Source organism: Haliaeetus albicilla, chromosome 1, assembly GCF_947461875.1.
Source record: "Haliaeetus albicilla chromosome 1, bHalAlb1.1, whole genome shotgun sequence".
In the NCBI taxonomy this organism is placed as follows: domain Eukaryota; kingdom Metazoa; phylum Chordata; class Aves; order Accipitriformes; family Accipitridae; genus Haliaeetus; species Haliaeetus albicilla.
Genome location: NC_091483.1, coordinates 36,046,560 through 36,062,520, shown reverse-complemented (window position 1 = coordinate 36,062,520; position 15,961 = coordinate 36,046,560). Strand labels below are relative to the sequence as shown.

The 15,961-nt window shown below is 39.3% G+C and overlaps 1 protein-coding gene across 1 annotated transcript in view; it reads right to left on the bottom strand.

Annotated features, from left to right (window-relative positions):
• The window catches only part of TRIM2 (tripartite motif containing 2), a 118,441-nt gene extending 104,919 nt beyond the window's left edge, over positions 1 to 13,522 (bottom strand). Inside the window, exon 1 of the mRNA XM_069785424.1 lies at positions 13,371 to 13,522. The gene's annotated coding sequence lies outside the window, so the exon portion shown is untranslated. The remainder of the gene's footprint in view (positions 1 to 13,370) is intronic.
• Positions 13,523 to 15,961: the final 2,439 nt, after the last annotated feature.

Here is a 15,961-nt window from a genome sequence, read left to right as displayed (position 1 = left end):
TACCTGCTGAATAGACAGAACACTTTGCTGCTGAATAGTTCAATAAAATCACATTTTATCCAAAAAAAATTGAACTTGTATATTCCCTACTCCTCAGCAGCAATGAAAGCAATCCTCTCCTGCCTCCCAACTCCCTTAAATTATGTAGAATCTACTTTTATCCTGGGTATGTTTAAATAGAGCAAGAAAAACAATTTTTCTGTCACTGGTAACAATATTTCTATAGTTGTACACAGCACCTAAAAAGTTGATTGCAACAGTAAATCCCTTCCATTCCTTTTTGTCTGCTAGTTCCGAAAATAACTTGTCATTGTATCTCTCAAGGCCTGGGAACCCTTGATCTCAAATCCACTGTCTCACCAAAGACACTGGTTATTGGCATGATGAACCTCAAGAATTGGTAATGTACCTAACTTCTGATCTCTTTTACATGCCTGTACCCTGTATTAGTGTTGGTTTATAAGGATATGGCTTTGTCAAGAGCTATGTACTGAGGTTTGAGCATCATCAATCAGCTGAAAGAATGTTTATCTCGCAACGAGCTAATGATTTTTTTTGTAGTACGGTGAAGCAACAAGCCTGTATGCCATCTGGAAAGGAGATTACTCTGTCTAGCTAACACCTGAAATACATGAGCATTTCCACAGCATGGTGAACCATCACTTGTCCTGTATGAGAATATTCAAACTGACCTCTAAGAAAGTGACGAATTACAGGAAAAGATGAAGAGAAAGAGAGGGAATGCTTGAATCTGAACAGAATTCCAAGAAAAGTTTGCCAGTTATCATGTACAAGTAACCCCTAAAAAGAGGGTTTTTTCAGTGACGTTTAAATTCAAAGCAGTGGGTTTTGTCCAAGAACTGGATCCCAGCCATAAAGCACCAAAGTATTCTGACTGCTTGTTAGCTGAAGATGAGCTAAAATACAGGTAGATATAAAGATTTGCTTCTATTTTTTTTTTTTTGGCCTGCCTCTGCACCTTCTAATTTTGCTGTCTATATTTGGCTTATGCAAATAAATTATCTTCCCACTTTTAACTTACAGGGGATTTTAGGTTAGCTGGCAATAAATAAGACATTCTGCTATGCTGGGTGTGGATGATCATTAAGACATGGGTATTGGACCCATTTTCAAGGTGCCAGTACCCCACCACAAGTGGGGGTACAAAATTATACAAAATAAAAAAAAAGTGAGGAGAACCTCCTTTTTTTAAGCTGTTCTGCCTAGCTGGGAAGCTGGCAGTGCAGAGTGTAACTGTCAAGGAAATGTCATCCCCACTGATTAACATCGTTTGGAGATAACCCAGCATTCAAGAGACCTATGGGGAGAATGCCAGGACCTTGGTTACCACCCAAACCTCTTCAATGATTCATGTCATAGTACCCCATTCGGGCCAGACAGCACTGGACAAGAACCTGATATGTACATATATATTCCCAAACTGCATCAGAAATGTTTTGAACATCCCCTGGTATTGAATGTTCCTGTTCCTTACCCAGCAATGACAAGAGATACTTCTCCCTCTGAAAAAGTAGTCATCAACCACAAGTCCAATGTATGACAAGACTGCAATGTAGGCAACAATTTCCCATGCTTCCCCTCTTTAGGGGGCATTATTAGCTTGCTTATCACCACTGTTCTTTCCCAAGATTATCAATACAACATGAACATCCAGACAAATGAGAAAAAAAAGGTTTGAAAGGTTATGTATTATGGGGTTCATGGGCTACAGTTATGTATGTACTCTGTATCATGTTTGATTAGAGAAGTCTTTTCTAACAATTTTGGACTTTCCACTTACAGTACTCAACAGAAATAATTGTGGTGACATTCCAAATGTTCAGAATATGGATTCCTTCCTATTTCACTAGGAACTCTGAATTAGACCCCTACTGAAAAGACCAATCCAAACAAAATAAAAACCATTTGCATAGAAAACTAATCCACAAAATGGCAGCATTAACTGCATGGGCAATGCAATATTTCATGATTTTTCACTTTCACAGGAACAATTTCCATGTGCTCAATTACCAGCTACAAGTGAATTCTCAGATTTCTCTGCATGCCACAGCATGAAACTGATGATCTACATGTGATCCTAAATGTCTGGCAGGTCTATGTTCTGATATGCCTTTGTCTCTCACCCCATTTTTCTTCAAAAACTCAGGCTTCTTTTTGAAATGTGCCCACTTTATGCATATGTTTTCAAGCTTTTATTCTATACCAAGAATACCTGGAAAACAAGAGGACAGACAGCACAGGAAAAAAAAGGTACGGAGTTATTTAAAAAAGTGGGGGTTGGCAGAATATTCTGGAAAATGCCAAGGGTTTGTGGAATAAATTCCATTTCGCAAGTTTAGAGATAAAAGAATCCAGCTGCTTTCAAACACCAAATGCACCACTAAAAAGTCTCTAAAATTGCAGAAACATCTTAAATCAACAAAACATATCATCCTCCCACACAAAAAAACAGCAACAAAAGAACCACAAAACATTCCTATTTAGATAGACTTCAATGCTAGCTGAAGTATGTCTGTTCCAGGCAGTTTGTCAAAGAGTACGCTTATGTACCACAAAGGGCATAGGGTTGAGGGATTTTATGCTTCAGGCTATTGCAAAGCTAGCCAAAGAGATGAAAGCAGTCATGCTGCTGAGGGACCTAGGAAAAGGAACCAGGCTGAGCTATATGATGATTGGAATCTTTTGCAAAAGCGTTTCTATCCACTTGATTAGAGTCTTTCAATGGCTGTATTGCTGAACAGGAGCTATTGGTTTAGGGCTTGATTCAATGTTCACTGAAGTCAGTCGTGACTTTCTACTACATTTAAAAGGTCTTTGGATCAGATGTTAAAACACTAAACCCCATCTATTTATGTATCCTTTCCTCCAAGTTTAGGTACAACCTGTTCAACTCCTTCATGACACGTAGAGCATGTAAAACACACTTCTAGCAAAACTGGAACTTGGAAGTACCTTCACTGTACCAGCAGAAAATACTCATAGAGGAGTCTGCAGAAATCGCAAGTATACTGGCCTTTTAGTTCTAAAGAGAATCTGTATTTTCAGGCTGTTGTTCCTTGTCATTGTTCCTTTAACAGAACAAATTGCAAACCTTGCAAAATAGGTTGGCCCTACTGAAGTGTGAACAGATTTTATTTCATTTTTAAATGAACCATTTCACAGATCTAGGTTTGAAGTCAGTCACACTAGCACAAGTGAGGGTAAGGTAGCTCCCAGTAAATGAAGGCAAATGAGCCACTGGAAGCTACTGACAGAATACTATCCTGGGACAACAGCCTGGGTGTCCAAAAGCCAGCAAAGGGTCCTTATGGAAAGAGTCCTCTTTGCAGGTAACTAACACTCAAAGGTAACAATTTCATTAACTAAGAAGCAAAACGAATAAACATTCTATTGAAAGTTCCTTTCATCTCTCCTTATCTCCTGATAATACTACAGTATCAGTTATGGAGAGCTTTGAAACTCACATTTCAAGCTAGTAATTTCCAAATAGTCTTTAAAAAGACAAACAAAATCTAAGCAAAAGCAGTTCAGTAACTTTGCAGTATGAAAAATAAACTTTTCCATTTCTAAACACACACACACAAAGAATGTAAAAAAACCTTGTGCTGAAATTGCTGGAGATAGAAGGCACAAATTTGGCAGGCAAGATGACTAAGTAAGAAGAAATGCCTTCACATTTTCCAATTAAAATGGGATTTGCTTTGACTGATCTGCTGCAAATCAGTCTTTTTGTCCTTTATCAAGTGTTTTCCCTCAGCTTGAAAGGAAGCAGCTAAGGAACATCATGCTGTGCTTGTGTACAATTAACTTAGCCGAGCAATGAAACATTCAGAGAAGAAACAGAACAGCCCTGTCTGTGATATGTAGATTTTTTCTATTGTGCTTACATAGTGCTGAACATCCAGTATGGTAAAAGCACCATAGCTCCCAAGATCTGTGTATTTATTATATCCTATTTATGTATCACCTCCATAGTCTCTGTAAAATACCTGAATGACTTACAAAAGCCATAACATCACAGAAAGTTGTTTTCTATTCAGGAATCAATATAGGCACTAGGGCTTCAATCCACAGAGGGATGCCTACATGTCCCTATGGATCAAGCTGTTTATAATTATGATAAGAATCACCTCATTACAGATGGTCTGTGTAATTTCTTACATATCACCCTAGCCCTATGATTTCAGATGTCTGAAGAGCTCCAAAGTAGTCTATTACAGATTTCATCTTATACCTCCTGCACATGACATGTCTTTTTCCAATGCCTCCTGCACATGACATGTCTTTTTCCAATACTATACTTGGCCTTTAATTTGCCAGCAACTGCTTTGTTAGAAAAAAAAGTCTTGCTTTTATCACTTTGTCATATCCCATTGCTGAAACAACATTACACTGATTCAACATCAAACTGACATGAAGCACCTGGTTTTAACCATATTGAAGTAGCTTTCATGTTTTTACCCGCAGATTTCTTTAGGTAATAATGAGCTTTACTTTTAATGCTTCAGTCTTTATAGTGCTGGACATCTGTATGCAAATGGACAAGTTGCACAGCAGCAGAAAATGAGACTTCGTATTTTTTTGATGTTGGTTGGACTGAATCTTCTCAGCCTGTCTATATAAGGTTGAGAAAAACAGGCATTATCATTATATCAGATACGTCCCCTACAGGCGGACTATTTTCTACAGTTCCAGGAATTTATCTTCTTTGAGATTTTAAATGCCAGTGTTGGAGCTGGCTGAACAGTATTTGCCAGCTGACACCGATTTTGATCTTCTCTAATTCACAATCATTCACAAATATTTCTCACTGTTGAGGAACACATTTTGTCCCTGTATGCTTTTGCCAAATGGTTTGATGGCCCATTTTGCAGATGCTGGTTGCTCATGAACATACCAGCTATTGGCTATTTGAGTTATGTGTATGCTTTTCATCCATTGCCCTTTTTGCTGAGCATGTGGCTGAAACTTTCATAGAAAACAACTGATAGCAAACAACAGAGAATGGATTTCCATGACTAATCTTTTGGGATTTGCAAACATCTCCATGACCGTTCCACCATTGTATAAAGACTGGCAAATAGCAGAGTCACCACAGTCTTCAAGAATGTTGAATTAAAATTATTTAATTCTTGTTATATTTACAAGAGTTCCCTTTTCCTCTATCTTGCCAACTTTAACCACTATTTTCCACAGCAACAGTGGCTAAAAAGACAGAAGCAGATCCATGCTAATGGCCTGCAGGAAAATTACTGATAAACAGGCTTTTCTTCCACCTTCAGCTAATATGCAATCTGGAGGCTGCACCCATACTCCCTTCAGATGGGGGGATCATAATCCACGTCTTTAGGAATCTCCAGTTTGGCCTACTGCAAATGTCCAGATTCCTGTTGCTTGCCTTCCGAGAAAGCTATGAGAGCACATTAACTTCAGTACTGTGGAGCTCCTGCTGGCTTCCCACCTAGTGAAACTACACACATTTTAAGCTCTTGTTCCTAATCTAAAAGGAACCTTTATTAGGACCTGGCTATATGGAAACCATTTAAATTTTTTTGCAGCATTCCACTGCCATAACAATAGGCCTTGCAGATACTGAAACTATCCAAAGCTTCTCGGAAAAACTGTCAGGAGCTCAGGGCAGAGCATTTTTAGCTGACATACTTGAGCTATGAAACATAATATCAGGAAGGACTGGAATGCATTTAAATATACAAAGGAAGATGTTTATGACACACCTCTCCTCATATTGGAAGCTCTTCTGTAGCGCTGAGTGCAGAATACACAATCTCACAGAAGGACAATGGAAACTCTAAAAACACACCAGAATAAATAGCAGAGGATGGTCTCAAAAAGGAGGGCACAGACAGGACTTGAATGCAAAGTGCATCAGGTATCTGGCACAGCTGATCTAGCTCAATCTGTCAAGGGTCTCTAGACCTCCAAAGCATTGAGGGTGAACCTGATTTATCAGAACTAGAAAGAAATGACAGCACAGGATGGTCAGGGGTACAAATTCTCATTTATGTCAACATAGAATGGAGCTTGCTACTGTTACTCCAGCTCAAGAGCTACAGCTGCATGCTCCCAGTCCAGTCAGATATGTATAAAAATAAAAAGGCATGTGAGTAGTCCCTTTGCAATGTCTTGGTCTATGCCGTTCACAGCAGGATGAGTGCCTGGCTACAGCAAAGCTTTGAGTAAGGTTACTGATCATGGGCCTCCATGAGTGTGCGTCAAAGCTGCTTTTAGTAGTAGGAGTCTGACAGCATGAACATTTGCTACTATCAGGCTCAAGACAAAGCACCTATTCAGAGACTTTAATTCATCCATTTTAAAAGGGTTTACAAGGATATCTGATAAGAATTGACTGTGCTTCACTACTGAGGGCAACTGAGGCATTACAGAAATAGATCCCCCCCCCCCCCCCCCAAAAAATGGCTTCTTCTTTGAGTGTCCTAATGTTTTTGTTCCAGGGTTAACCTATTGAAAAGACTGAGTATTAGAGTTAGTGGTATTCCCCTGAACAATCCTGCCATCACAGCAGGCATTTAGCATTTCTGAAAAAGTTACCAAAGCCTGAAGATTAACACTTCAAGCTAAATACCCAGATCTGAAGAACACTTTTGAATACCTAGTCCTATGTCTCTAAGACCAAAGTCACACAGAACATCAGTGGTAGAGTCAAACTCTGTAACTCTCAAAGATGTTTCTCCTCCAAAGCAAGTGTAAATATGAGTAAATGAAACAAGCTATACCACATGGCTTGTTTGTTCAACAAAAGTAGCAATAATAATTTGTATGTGGAAAAGTTCTCAATAGAAAGGCATATGTTGGCATGACAATACATTAAAGAGCTATTGTGTAGAAATACAACAAGAAAAATACACAAGGGGATTATTATGAGGACAGTACTCCAGAGTCTCATCAAATGTGGTTTGTTAGAAATAGGAACAAATAACACTTTCTCTAACTTGGTTGAACTTGCAGCAATGACCCTTAAAGCTAGTAATAAAATTTTCCAAAGGCCTGAAACAAATAAAAGTTGCTTTTGTTGTACTCCTCTCTTTTTAAATTTTCAGGAATATTTTAGGCCTAGAAAATTTACCAATTTCAACTGATGGGTTTTATTTTGCCTGCATTCTTTGTCACCCTGAATATATATTCTTTCAATCATCTAATAACTTCTGTTTTGCTCTCTGATACTTTTTTTTTCTTTTCTTCATCTAGGTTTCAAAACCAAAAATTTATAAACAAGGTAAGAGGGCACAGGGTGATGGTTTTCTACTTTCAAGAACAGGGATAAATGTTTTGACTTGGGATACAAGAATTAACACATACTGAGAAGATAAAGAACTCTCTCCACTGGCACATATGTAAGCTGCTTTGCATAAATCAGATGCATTACAGAGTTTGGGATGAGATACTCTAAGAAAAGTTACTTTAAAAAGGTAAAACACATACACACCACTTACTGTATTCATGAAGAACTAGACTGGAGCTTTACCCCTTTTACTTGAAACAATATTAAGTTATATTCCAAGTCTTGTTCTGAACAGATATTTTTAGAAGCAATTATGCTAAGAGGTTTGAGCTACCTGAAGATTAATCTTTTCGTCTCAAAGAAAACTTAGCTGAATAAAGCAACTCCTCTTCTACAAGAAATGTCATTCTTCAGCTAGAGACAGAGGAAACCATTTCCAAAAACGTCCTTTCTATGACCTTCACTGTGCTGGAGGATAAGATGATCATCTGACTGTATTCTTGCTCCTGCCAGCAAAAATTAGACTGCCCAGATTATGTCTTCCATTTAAAGTGAAAGAAGGCTTTCAGGAGCTCAGGTTTCCCTCCGTAGTCAGCCCTGCTAAAATGGGTTGTTCTCTTTTGGCACATACATTTCCTAGCAGTAGCCAGGACTAGTGAGACACAAAGCTGTGTCAGCGGGTGGAAAAGCAGAAGCAAGTACATAGAACATTAAATGTGTTGATTAGTGCATTTTTATAAATGTTGACACCGTTCTCACATCTATGAAGTTCAATCCTGACACATCTGCACTACAGTCCTGCATCTGACTGCCATTGATGTACACAGGAGAGAAAAGTAATGGCAGCAGCATAGGTTTCAGCTTTCAAACATTACTCAGACACATGCAGGCCACACTGAGGCTTGTGCTTCTTCAACCACAGTGTGACAATAACTACATTCAGCCTGCCTTAAGCCATCTGGGACATCTCACCTCTGTGTCACGCTGCAGGCATACCCATACTGAGGAAGCTAGACCTGCTAAAAATTTAAGTCCTTAGGTGGCAGGCTTTCTGGGTCATTCACCGTATCATCCAGTGGTGGTAATGAAAATGTGAGACCTTCTGCAGAAAAGGCTATTAAAAAATTACAGTACTTTAAACTTCTCAGTGATTTTTCTACCCAGGAAAAGAAAATGTAAGTATTTTAGCATAATACCTGATCAATCAACTTTCAGTAGAATAAGACTTAAAATTAACTCTAAATGTGTGTAGTTTGTATTCTATTTGAAAACCTTTTTCCTTCTTCCAAAAAGCTTCATTTCCCTTGTTGCCAGGGCTTGTGTTTCGCCTTAAGCTTGGCATAATACTCAATGCTTTACAGTTTTGCATTTTTTCTCCTCCAGGGGCATTCTTCTGTCAGCTCAGCAAGACCTTTTTCTTTATATATTCTCTTTTTTCCTCTCTCTTTTTCCTCTCAGGCCCTCGCTTTTCTATGCTCATATTTACTACATATGACCACATTTTACATTTCCTCACTATTATTTTCCTAGGGTTTCTTTAATCCCATCTACCCCATTTTGTAAGGAATATGTCCATATTGCTTACTTCTCTCCCTCAGCAGCCTTCCTCACCTCCATACAGTTGTCAAGTTGTTCCCTCTCTTTTTTTCTTTTGGTCTTTTTCCTCTTCAGCCTTATATCACCTTCCTCTGCTCCTATCACTATCAAACCAATAAATTGTTTCTGGAGTCCACAGGCTGTGGACAGCTGGGCAGTACCCATTTCTTTAAAGTTAGCATCCATTCAGGAAAGGGGATATCACTGTCCTTCCCTGGTGAGAACTGACTCATATTAAAGCCTGAGAATTGCTGTCTCACAGCTTTTTGAGACCAAGGAGATGCCACTGTGGATGCAACCTGCTCTTAGGAGATTTAAGAAATTGGGAATTACAACATTTCATCAATACTAATCCTGTATTGATCTTTAGAACAACTGCAGTTAAAAATTTCCATTCTGATGGATGTAACTTGGGTGACTACAAATTTTATTTGCTTCAAAAGCCTAACCTCAGCCCTGTGAGGAGTCATTGGCTATGGCAGCATGTCCTGGTTTCAGCTGGGATAGAGTTAATTGTCTTCCTAGTAGCTGGTACAGTGCTATGTTTTTTGAGTTAGGTATGAGAAGAATGTTGATAACACTGATGTTTTCAGTTGTTGCTAAGTAATGTTTAGTCTAAAGTCAAGGATTTTTCAGCTTCTGATGCTCAGCCAGCAAGAAATCTGGAGGGACACAAGCAGCTGGGAGGGGACACAGCCAGGGCAGCTGACCCAAAGTGGCCAACGGGGTATTCCATACCATGTGATGTCACGTCTAGTATATAAACTGGGGGGAGTGGGGGCAGGGGAATCGCCACTTGGGGACTAACTGGGCATCGATCAGCAGGTGGTGAGCAATTGCATTGTGCATCACTTGTATATTCTAATCCTTTTATTATTACTATTGTCATTTTATTAGTGTTATCATTATCAGTTTCTTCTTTTCTGTTCTATTAAACCGTTGTTATCTCAACCCACAAGTTTTACTTCTTTTCCCAATTTTCTCCCCCATCCCACTGGGGCGGGGGGGAAGTGAGTGAGTGGCTGCATAGTGCTTAGTTGCTGACTGGGGTTAAACCACAACACAGCATGATAACAGTCATATCCAGACTAGCTTCTAAACAGGAGAGGGAGCAGCAGGTGTAAAATCCAGTAGGTCTCTCACTTGGCAGAGCAAAGCTGTCAGGTCATGACTCATAACAGGTAAAGGAGAAAAACTGGAAAACCAGCTTCTGCAGATAGAGCTAACTTAAATATTATTGTAATACAAGATATCCATTAGTCCCAGAGAATTTCAAGAACTAGAAGGTGCCATAAATAAACTGTAACTACTAACCCCAATGACAGGCATACATATGTTTTCCTCTACCCATGTTTATCCAAACAAATCAGCACGCAAGCACACATTAGATGGGAAATTCTCTCAAGAGCATGGAAGGAGGTTTACAATCTCCAACTTCCCAGGCCAGGGCAGGTGCAAAGGGCAGAGTCACCATTAGGTGGGAGCTCCTGGTCTCAGCTTGGCTGGGCAGGAGAGGAAAAGGAGATACTATCAAGCAGAGGCAGCACAGCTCTTCAGACAACAGTAGCCATTAGGAAAGGCAGTTTTAAAAAGACAGTTCAGGAGCTGGTTGTGATCTTAGCATTTGGTCCTAATGCGCTGGACCAAACTTTCTCCGGCACAGTTGTGCTTAAAGCTGTTTTTCTGGACCAAGGCCGCTGTCCTGGTCTAATTATTGTAATAATTCCACGTTCCCCTGCCTTGTGTAATTAACTTGGGTTTGTGGTTTTGCAGAGAAGACTGCTATTAAAACAAAATCAAGCTGGTTAGTGGTAGCAGTAGCATTTGTATTACTGCAGCACCTCTAAAACCTAGTCATGGCTGAGGATTCTAGTGTCCTGAGGCTGTGCTGAGGAGGATAAAGAAACAATGGAGTATGCACTATACGTCACAAGATGGAAGCACTGCATCTTTCTCCAGCTTGGCAATATGGCTTAGCATTTCACATTTGGTTCTTTGTGGACACATGATCTCCTGTTGCCCACTGAATACTAGCCACAATGCTGAAATATTACTCGTCATCTAATAGGATGTGATGCCACCTTCCTCAGGGCAGGGCCTGCTGCAGGAAGAGGGGATGACTATTGTAGGTACTCACATGGTTCCCTATCAGAGCAATACTGAAGCAGCTCACCGTCCCCTACGTACTCATCACTGCAATGCCCTGTGTAGAGAGGTAGCCTAGGTCTTGAGGGACCTTATTGGCAAAGCACCTTGCCCAAGGTGATGATACCAAAAAAAAAAAAAAAAAAAAAAAAAAAAAAATCTGTGGCAAAGCAAGAACTGAATTCAGGTTTTCCTGGTGGCTTAGAGTCTACTATTCTCTGAACAACCTTTCCTTATATCAGACTAGGTTTGCAAGCCATATTAAAAGCTAAGATGCAAATATTTACACAGCACATCTGATTTCTTCCTTTTTAAAAAGACAAGTGTAAGGTAGTGGTACACTACCAAAAAAATTTTGTCATTTCCCTTTTGTTTTAAAATAAGCCAAGAAGTTTTAAGCTTCTGGGGGAAAAAAAAAATTCAAAGGCCCTGAACACTACAGGGTTCCAAAGCTTTAGAGAAGAACTGAAAACTATCAATGTTTACATTACATTTACACAATGTTTACAAGGTCTTCAGGCCTTTCTATTTTCTTAATTGTGTTTCATCTAAAATAGTTACAACATTTCTCAAGTAGCTGCTATATAATTGTATTTGCACTTGCACTGCTTTTCTTCCACATTTTTTATTTAGCAAGCAAAATTTTATTAACCATATTTGAGGAGAAGGTGAAACCCGAAGAAGGTGAAACTTCACACTGCAAGCCACTCGAGGCTGCAAGAAGGCAACCCAGCATTACAGAAATATCATGTGGGCCCTCCGGTTCCTATGCCATGCTTTTTGCTTGGCATGAGAGCAGTGGGGACCATGTGCATGGTCTGCTGAGAGACCAATAGTCACAGCTAGGCAGCAAGTATATCAGTGAACACAGCAAGAAGCAAAGTTTTAAGCAGCCAGAAAAATGTAGTTTGAAAACCAAAAACTTAAGAGGTGGTTTGAAAGCCACTGAAGTACTCCATTCGCAATGATGAGCCCATAACCTGAATTTTCGATTAAATTAAAAGTATCTGTTCTTTTACATTTAGACAGAAGTGGTCTGCAAGCTGATACTGTCCACAGAGGAATAAGTATTAGGTGAGGGTGGAGGACTAAAAGGTGGCGAGTTGGCCCATTTATGTCTTCATTTAAGGGAGTACTTGGTACAAACCAAACTTTGGTTTCAGTCTGGGTGCCTCCCAGATTTTGGTTTTTACATTTTTGCTCTCCCTACACATAGTTTTTCCATTCAACTCAAATAATTTTCTCCTTTTACTTTCCAATTCTACGCTCAAATATTTAACCTCTCTTCTTTGTCCAGTTGCACTGGTCTTTGCTCTCTCACTTTGGCCCCACCCACACTCCCCCCTCCACCACTTTTGTTTGCAGTCTCGAGAAAAGAAACATTATAAACTAAAATTTTGGTGAAGACTTCATTCTATGATTCAAGGAAATAATAGTTCTGAATGAAACAGTCTGACGCCTTAGAGCCAGACACAGTGAGCCCTGATCTGAATGCTAGCCCATTTATTTATCTAACAGTTCACTCCAAAAGATAACCATGCTGATCATACCAGAAAGTACATCTCTGCAAACATACTGTGGTTGCATATTTACTGGGAAGCACTTGAAAAAGTTACTTGCACAATCATGCATCATTAGTTATGTGTTCAAGATAAAGTTTAAACACTGTTTATACCTTTCAGTTTATATCCTTTTATCTTTGTCTGCATACTAAGAAGATTTAAAATCTCCAGACCATCCTTTAAATCTAATAACAGATTAGCAAAAAAATTATAAGGCTGTAAGAAAATTATTTAACAGATACATTAACATGAATCCTCCATGCAGTGAAACATAATGAAACAATATTAATTACTACTCAAAATGTTTTAGTATATATATCTTGTAGGTTTCTAACCCAATTATTTTTAAAATATCTGCTCCTTAAAAATAAAACACATGACTTAAGTGTAATCTTACTTTTTGTATGTTTTCTGCATATAAAATACTCCTGTGTTTTTGTAAATGAATCCCAGTGATAACAAACCAATGCTATGAAAACAAACACAAAGTAGTTATCTAAGGAGTCCTTGCTGAGCCAAGCCATTTCACTAGTGAGCATTACAAAACCAAGGAAAGTGTTATAGTATTTTATACACCCAACATCCAACTTTAAGCAACTGTCCTTTGAAACTGCAGACAAGGAGAGCTCACAGACCATGAATTCTCTCATCAATTTATGACCTGTCTCTCTGCTTTCAGACCAAGAGGAGCAGGCAGTTTTACAGACCCCATTCAGCTGCAGACAAGAGGTAAATAAGCTCATCTGCTCCGTTAACAAGAAAGAAAGAATTTGTTAAGTACCTACCTTCTCCTCATTTTCTTGGTTCCAGCTCCGCCAGTCTTCAGCCTTGCAAAACTTCCCCAGCCTGTGTGACCCTGCAACAGACTCTTGAGTGATTCATTGTGGCAAACTTCCTTCTGTTCAGCTTCAATTTATGTGGCCAGACTGGCTGAGGTGGAAAAAAAAAACAACCCCAAAAAACCAACAAAACAAAGGGAAAAATAAAAAGTGGAGGCATTGACAGGAGAAACTAAAACCATCTTAAGAAACAGTGGATCTGGTTAAGGCACACTGTTCTTTCACCATGTCAGAGAGTTAGTTTACTGACTATTGACTTTGGCTGTAGGTCACTAGGGTGCTAATGCCAGGCAAGGCAAAAGGCATCTTGTCCTTTGATAGGATTTAAGGGTAATCTTCTGGAGAAAGAGTGAGAACAGTTATTAGCATTTGGGGGTGTGATTGCTAATCCAGCAATGATGCATGACTGATTTATTAACTGTTTCGCTTGCAGAAAAAAATGGAAGAAGGTTCTGCCAGGAATCTGCCATTCTTTGATGGAGACCACAATGTCCAAATCCCTTTCTTAGAGCAAAGCCATGGCAAATGCTGAGCCCGTGTGTGTCACAATGAGGGATTAATTCTGTCTTAATGTATAATCTTATATGCTCACAGAGGAGAGAGTACTGCAGAGAATTTTTAAAAAGCATGCAGAAATATAATGTGTGTTATAGGTATTTATAGACAAAGAGGAAGAAATATTTCTGCATGCATTTTCCCCTGTTTATCAACACCATCAGTAGCTAAACTAGGTCACACGTCAAAAGAAGTAAGCCATTAGTGCTTCCCCTACTTCTTCCCCTCCACCACAAAATCTTAATTCCATGTGTGGCATTGCCACAAAAGCAGGCAAACTGTATGTTGCAGTTTACTCTTCAACAGGACTATGGGGCCTTGAAGTATGCTGGAGCCTCTTATGCAAGAAAACATTCTCTGCCTCAAAAGGCTTACAATCCAACCATTCACCATACTGAAAAAGGTGCATTACCAGCTCAGACAAAAATAATTCATTTGCAGCATTCTGTAAATTCCCATCCCATAGGCACCTATTTGCATGTTGCAATGATATGTCCAGGAAAAGACTTGCTGATCTACACAGTGACCCAAGTACAAGGATCAGAGACAGAAGTTTCCACCCTGAAGGGCCAAGTGTGCAACGCTTAGCTTTGACATACCCAGGTCCTTTATCACACATAGCATTGAGCCTTTTTAGTTGAATTCACGTCTCACTTTCAGAATTCTTCCCAAGTCTGAGTAACCTACTCAGGTATCCTAAATGACACCTACTCCCTATTATGGCTTACGACAACACTGCTTTTGAAATAAGAGCTATTAACATTTCCATTATGTCTTTATGCCAGGAGGACTTCTCTATTTGAGTTGTCAGTTTAATTGTTAATTACTTTATGTACCAGATACCTCATAAAAACAAGTCAAGATGCAGATCTTGGTTCAAACAATCTGCATTCAGCTTTATATAACAAGTGAGAATTGTTAGTTGGCAATAAATAAAATAAGACAGACTGAAACAGAAAGAGTGAGGAGGGGAACACAGCCTATAAGAAAGGCCAAAAGTTATCTAGGCCTTCAGCCTGATCCATACAGTCAGAGCTCTCTGCCTGTATGAATTCCGCAACAGCTAAACATCATTGCTGAGCCTTCTACCACATTTTTGACTCTTCAACTCCTGCCTTCAAATTTAACAGAACATTATTAACACCAAAATGCAACCCACTGTTCTTCATACAGCAAAAGAACTCCATTCAGCAGTCAATTCCTTGAATAATTCAAACAAAGTTGGCCTGAAAGTAGGTAGAGTTGGCCATACCCCATCAGCTGCACAAGGTGTGCAAACAGTGTGCCATTATAATAGACCTGCATAGAAACATCACTTACCAGCAATCAAAAAAAAGCTAAAGATTAAGATTCCCCCCCAAAGCTGGGTCAAATTTTTTTTTTCTTTTAAATGAATGTCCTTGAAAAAAAAGTAAGACTTGAGTAAGAAGTTGCAAACTGTGGGCAAGAAGAGAAGCATTTGCATACTGCTGCTTTCTCAGCAAGTCCTCTCCCTTGCACTGTGGGCAGTTTCACTGCTGATGTAAGAGCCCTGCCTAACTCTCTGCACCTCACCTTGCTTTGGCTTGTACTGTGTAATATTATATTGTGCTTCATCTTCACAATTAATCTCAATTATTTTTTCAGACAGATTTGGACCTGCGCTCTGATAATTTATGAATCCTGCAAGCTGATCTGGGCATCAGAACATCTACTCAATTAATATATTGGCTTATCTTGGTTAAGTAGTGACCTTAAAAAGCAGTACAGAAATGACAAAATGTCTCAAGATGGCCATGTGTCATTAAAAACTGAGATAATGGCATAACATCAAGAAGTTTTCCCTCCACTTTTGGTCAACTTCACAAGCCTGCTTTTGTCCAAGGAAGGGAAAGCCCGGAAATAAATAGCTATAGGATAGCTTAGCAGAGGGAGGTACAAGAGCAGGGCACATCTGAGGTGGAACAAGATGGCAACTCAGTCAGGGAGTCTGGCCTACCTCA